Genomic DNA, 6,539 nt, shown 5'->3' with positions numbered 1-6,539 from the left:
CGCCCTAATGTACATACATATGTGTGAATGTACGGAAGATAATCATTTTACACTCTTATTATCCTTGAAGCTGTGGTCCATTGGGTGTAAATGTGGAAGCTTATGCTTATTATGCTTTTATGAAAATATGCAAAAGTGAGGTAAAGTATGACGAATTGTAAGCAACTAAGTACATATGCGGACGCTTGGACTAAGAATTACATTATTCCGCTTCGGTATAAAAGTTTGTCGAATATTTTTATTTGGTATGCTCGAATGCCTCCATGAAGGCTAAGGAAGCAATTGTGTTTGACTAAGCAAAAGATTTATAAAAACTTTTCAGAAAGAAATACCAACAAAATAAAAAAAAATATTAGTTATTAAACAAGCTTAAATATGTATACATACACACATATGTTCATACATAATAATAATAATCCCAACGGTTTTTACCCTCCATTCCCGCCCATCCGCATGAGGGGCGCAGTCCGCATGACGTACGGAAACCAGTATTTTCAATTTTTTGCGCCGAGTAACGATAGGCAGGAGTTTGTTAGGTGTCGAGATCTAAAACTGTTCAGCTACAGAACTTAATTCACCAGCCGATTTTATGTCTTTATTTTAATGATTCATTTATTGAGAGAGGACAGTATCGATTTCTTAATGCTGAAAAGCGGATCTGATATATCAAACGCGCCGGAATGAGAGTTAAAATCCTGGCATAAGCAACGGAGTGGGTCGTGCAATTCAAAATTAAGTATGTATGAAAACAAGAAAAAAATACTTGCATACATACGTACAAACGTACAAACATACATATGTATAAATAGTGAGTATGTATGTGAATTAATAACCTGCATTATATAACTTGCATAATTTGTAAATATCTTCGTTCATAGTTTAGTGAAATATAAAAGGAACAACAACAAAATATACATATAAGAGCCACGTGATTACAGCAGGAAAACTTTATACCCACTCCTAGCACTCACTGTCTGTTTTTTCATATATAATATCATTACCGCCAAATAGGACGTACAAGTCCTCAAATCCTCTCGACATTGTTTTGTCATTCTGAACAACATACGTGTAGACTTGTTTATATATATCTAAGTTACGAAAGTGCAAACTTATTTTATTTAAAAAAAAATAATATATAAATACCATTCATAACAGTAAACAAATGCAAGTTTTGTGATTGAAAAAAAAAATACTTGAAATAAGTTAAAAACAAAAAATAGCGAAGGATTTAAGGATTTGTGTATAAGCAGCATACTTAATGTTTTTGTAAAAGGCATAATCGCAACATCAGCCTTGTCACCCTGTGGCGAAACCTAACTGACGCACCTAAGCGTATGCAAAGTGAGTATAATTTTAAGTATGAATACAAGCCAATAGAAGTTGGGCATATTATTAGAGAAGAATTATTTTCGTTTGTTTGAAGTCGTTAAGTACTACGGGAAAATAAAGCAATTGGTACATACATTGCATACCTACATATCGTCGCACGTATGCCAGAAACATGAATGTGTAAAAATGAAAATTTTGAGAAATCTATAATCCGACTCGGATGATGAATTTATTTTTAGATTAACTTCTGTCACATGTGGACAGAATCGCACCGATCGAAATAATAATCAAATTACACCGGAAACAGTTGAACTGTCATTTTTCGACCACCACCTTTTCGAGGAGACCGGGGTTGCTACCCAAATCGGGGTTGCCACTCGTGAGACGTTACATTAGATGTACTATAATTCGGCCTTAACCTGACAAAACAATCGCCTACGATTGCCTCTAGTGGGGCTCCTCGGTCTCTTCCAAATACTCATAGTCGGTACACTCGTCATCATTACATGAATAATTAGTTACTTCGTCGTCTGGGCTTAAAGAGTTGTTGCCTTCCTGTCTCGGATCATCGCCACTCGGGCTGAACTGCACCCAGCGTCGGAGTCTGCTCGAGTCAAGGATACTGCTGTAAGGAATCTGTGTGTTCTGGCAATTTTCTATGTCGGTTACAACGTAACGGTCGTGCCCTAATTGTCTCTGGATGACGTAATTGGGAATAAGCTTCTTATTTTTACCCACTGTAGTGTCTACATTCTTGATCACGACAAACTCGCCAACCTCAAATTGTTGGGCCGGTTTGTGAGTGCGGTCGAAGTATCGTTCGTTTCTTTGCTGTGACGTTTGAATAGCTTCGTCCGCCTGCTCCCTGGTCCTTTTCAGATCTACTGTTTCACTAACATACTTTTCTTGCAGATACTCGGTTAGCTCGTCAACCACGTGTCCCCGTTGCTCCACACCGAACAATAATTTACAGGGAGTCTGTTTGGTGCTACTGTGGACCGTGTTGTTTATAGCAAATTCGACGTCGACAAGTCTCTTTTTCCAATCTGTATGATCAATAGGATCAGTGAGTTTGGCCAACATACTCTTCAAGACCCTATTCACCCGCTCGACCTGCCCATTTGACTGCGGAGACGCTACAGCGTTCAAAACGTGTTCTATATGATGCTGCCTACAAAACTCCCTAAACTCAACAGACGTGAAACAAGACCCTCTATCACTGATAATTCTTCGGGGCCGGCTGTAATCGGTAAAGTACTTGCGCAACGCACATACGGTCTCTTTTGTACTAGTGTTTATACCGTATAATTTAAAGAACTTGGTAAATGAATCTACGACCACCAGAACATGCCGGCGCTTAGACCTCACCGTTTCCAGAGGACCAAAATTATCGATGTGTAGAGTATCCCATGGTTCGGGCTTCTTTCGAATACTATACAAACACCTTTCATTGCTTCTAGCCTGGCCTGAATAATAAATACACTTCAAACAATTAGCTAGGAAACTCTTAACCTTTTTTCTTAACCCCGGAAACCAATAGTGTTTCTTTATCTGGTCGACGCATTTATCCACCGCTAAATGACCATACGTCTCATGTACTAATCGAATCACATTATTTTCTATCTCCCTAGGTACGTAGAGTTGCCGCCTACCATCCTCCACATGGAACACCAGTCCGTTCTCCATGTCAAATCCAGACACCTCAGCCACTTCCAACTTCTTTTTCAACTCTTTAATTTCCGGGACTCTCATCTGAGCTATCTGAATGTTAACGTCTACTTCACTTTCCTCCACTGTGCCTACACATGTTGACCTGCTTAGTGCGTCCACATGTGCCATCTGCTCTCCTGACCGATGTTTAATCTTGAAATCAAATTCTGCCAAGGCTAGGGACCACCGAGCAATCCGTGGATTAATCTGTTTCTTGCTCAGAGCCAATACGAATGAATTGCAGTCTGTCACAATGGTGAACGGGATTCCATGGACAAATACTCTAAATTGCTCCAGAGCCCTACTATTGCCAACGTTTCCAGTTCGAAGCTATGGTAACGCGTCTCGGCATCTGTGGTGCTTCTTGAAAAATATGCTATTGGATGGAACTTATGGTCCGACTGCTTCTGCAGCAAGACGGACCCATATCCATGCGCACTGGCGTCTGTGTGTAGCTCAGTCTCACGATTCGGGTCAAATATACTCAGAACGGGCGACTCCGCCAGTCGGTTCTTTAGAGTCTGAAAAGCGTCCTTGCACTGGGCTGTCCACTCGAATCGGACATTTTTACCCAGCAATCGACTAAGTGGTTTAGCTATTCGTGAAAAATTTGGTACGAATCTCCTAAAATAGGAAAATAACCCAAGGCACCGTTGTACTTGTTTGGCCGTCTGTGGTTCACTATATGTTTTGATGGCCTCTACCTGTCTTTTGCCTGGGGCGGATTCCTTTACGACTGATCCTATAACCTAAATACTCCAACTCTTGATACGCAAATTTGCATTTATCAAAGTTCAGTTTCAATCCTGCCTCCGCAAGTAATCGTAACACTCGCCCTAACACTTCACTATGCTCCTTAATGGTGCCTGTGGCCACTAGAATGTCATCTAAGTAGACCACCACTTCCCCACGGCTAATCAATGGCTTCAGAACTTGGTTCACCAGTCTTTGGAAGACAGCCGGGGCGTTAGTCAGCCCAAATGGCACAAAATTGTACTCATATTGCCCCATCGGTGTCACAAAAGCTGTCAACGGTATTGAGTTTACATGCATCGGAATCTGATGGTACCCATTTCGTAAGTCCAACGTACTAAAATAACTTTTCCCTGCCAGGTACGTTAGGCAGTCTTCAATTAAGGGTAACGGGAACCGATCTTTAATAGTTATTTTATTTAGCTCTCTATAGTCTACACACATCCGTAACTTCCCATCCCTTTTCCTAACTAGAACTATCGGCGACGCATACGGGGACTCACTGGGTCTTATAATCCCTTGCAATAATAAACTGTCAATTATTTCTTGCACTTCCTTTTTCTCTTTAAATGACAGTCTCCGTGGAACGCTATATACAGGAGTGTCACTTTTCACCGAAATCTTCATAAAGTAACTTTTCAGCATTTTACCTTCCACTACTTCTGTATAATGTTTAAGAATTACCCTTTCTACTGCGTCAGCATCTGGTCTTGTCAACTGATCACTTATATCGTATGGTCTCAATGGAACGTTCTTCCCGCCCCCACTGTCTAACTCCTCCTCTGTCATCTCGTCGGTCTCAACCAACGCCAGCTTTTCCCCACTTTCATCAAGCAGATTTCCCTCGCTGGGTACAGCTCTTACAAAATTTGTATCCGATTCTTTTGAAATTTTAAACAAGTTAAGTGCACTGAAAATGTCATTAACATATTTATTCGTTGCTATTTTATTGCGCAAATCAAGTAATTCATTTAAATCATACTTTACATTAATAATTTTAAATAAATTAATGCCCATTCGGCTCAAAATGTCTCGTCCGAATAACCAAGGTACTATTGCTTGGTCATCGGGTAAAATTAAAAACTTATGTTTAACTTCACTTCCCCGAAATAAAACTTTACACGTAATCGTTCCGTACGTAAATAATCGTTTATTTCCAACGCCTCTGTATATAGTTGATTGTTGTTTATTAATAAAGCCAGAAGGCACACAGGACTTCCGCACAAAGCTAACCGGACTGCCGGTATCAAAGAGAACATAACAATAGGTTGGTTCAGTGCACTTATCCTGTAAATAAAAGGCAACACTCACCCAATTTTTTGCAGTAAGTTGCTCCACTACTCTACGTACTAGACGATCTTCCAGATTTTCGTCTGCTGCTTCTACTGCTGTCACGGCCGCCGCTACTCCTCTGGTCTTCTTTTCCGGGCAATCGAATCGAGTGTGCCCTACTTCATTGCACACAAAGCAAGCATTTGGATGGCGTCTGGGTGCCGTACAGGCGCTTTGGAAATGCCCGTACGCGAAGCAATTAAAACAGCGGACATTTTCTTGTTTAATTGCACCGCCCTGGGTGCTACCAGCTGCTGCTCCTTCCTTTTGTTTTCCGCCAGTGGATGTATTAGCGAACTGAGTTTTGATTCGCTTCTTTTTCTCATATCGTTCCATTAGTAACTTCAATTCGGCTACAGTGGTGGCACTGTAAAGCATCGATACCTGCGATGACTTGTCCTGGAGACCATCGATTATTATATCGATTAATTCCAGTTCTGGAATGTTGGAGCGACTAGCGATAAGCTGCATCTCGATAATGTATTGTCGGGGCGTTTCGTTTAACTTCATCGTGCGTGCTTTCAATTGCGCAAACACATCCTGCATAGAAAATGCCCTTTCGAACTCCTGCAATAATGCCGCTTTAAGCTCCCCATACGTTCGCACCGTTATGATGGATGCAAAACGCTTCGCTTGCCCAGTCATTAAGTGGCGGGCTGCCACTAGCTTGTCGCGTTCAGCATAATTGTACGCTTCGAAGACGTTCTCTAGGTCACCAGTCCACTTGCGTACGTCTTGTAGCTCCGAGCCATCGAACTTGACGACCATAGCATCCAGAATGGCCAGGTATAAACGTTTCTCATTGACGCCCAGCTCCTGTTGCAATATTTGCAGCTCTCGCCTTTTGCGGGCAATGGCTAGCTGTCGGTTTAGTAGCTCTTCTTCTTCCTCAGCTTCAGATAAACGCTGACGGGCCGTAGACGGCGACGAGCGCTCCGACCCCACTGGAGGCGGTTGCTCCAGAAGCTGGCGGCGCATAGTTGTTGGTGCCTGTATCGCATCCCCTTGTTGTTGCACGTCTGGCTGCTGAAAAATTTGCGGGCGCTGCTGTGGTACTGCTGGCTGCTGTGGAGCATCTGGCTGCTGTGGTGCATCTGCCTGCTGTAAAGCATCAGGGCGTTGCTGCTGAGGTAGGCTGCCGCGTTGTGCCCTTTCGTAGAGCCCACGGAGTTGCACCAAAGTGGCTTCATTATCAAAAGCCACTCCTGCATCTGCAAGTGCAGCCATAATCTGGTTTCGCGTCATTCTAGCTGTCATTGTCGGCTTTTCCGCGAATATAACAGGTATTGTCGATTTCGCTGGTCACGTGGAGTATAAGCCTCACACCTGAATTTATAATCCGAATCGGATGATGAATTTATTTTTAGATTAACTTCTGTCACATGTGGACAGAATCGCACCGATCGAAATAATAA

The 6,539-nt window shown here is 42.2% G+C and overlaps 1 long non-coding RNA gene across 1 annotated transcript; it reads right to left on the bottom strand.

Moving 5' to 3' along the window:
- Positions 1 to 4,977: 4,977 nt before the first annotated feature.
- LOC118734806 lies at positions 4,978 to 5,402 on the bottom strand. Its single transcript, XR_004992444.1, has 2 exons — positions 5,104 to 5,402; positions 4,978 to 5,029 (listed from the first exon to the last, which is right to left on the bottom strand). It is a non-coding gene; the product is annotated as an uncharacterized LOC118734806 (long non-coding RNA).
- Between the last annotated feature and the right edge of the window lie 1,137 nt (positions 5,403 to 6,539).

Source organism: Rhagoletis pomonella, unplaced genomic scaffold (assembly GCF_013731165.1).
Source record: "Rhagoletis pomonella isolate Grant_MI unplaced genomic scaffold, Rhpom_1.0 Rhpom_scaffold_00002, whole genome shotgun sequence".
NCBI lineage: Eukaryota > Metazoa > Arthropoda > Insecta > Diptera > Tephritidae > Rhagoletis > Rhagoletis pomonella.
Note: the sequence above shows the minus strand (reverse complement) of the source record. Positions and strands in the feature narration are given on the sequence as shown.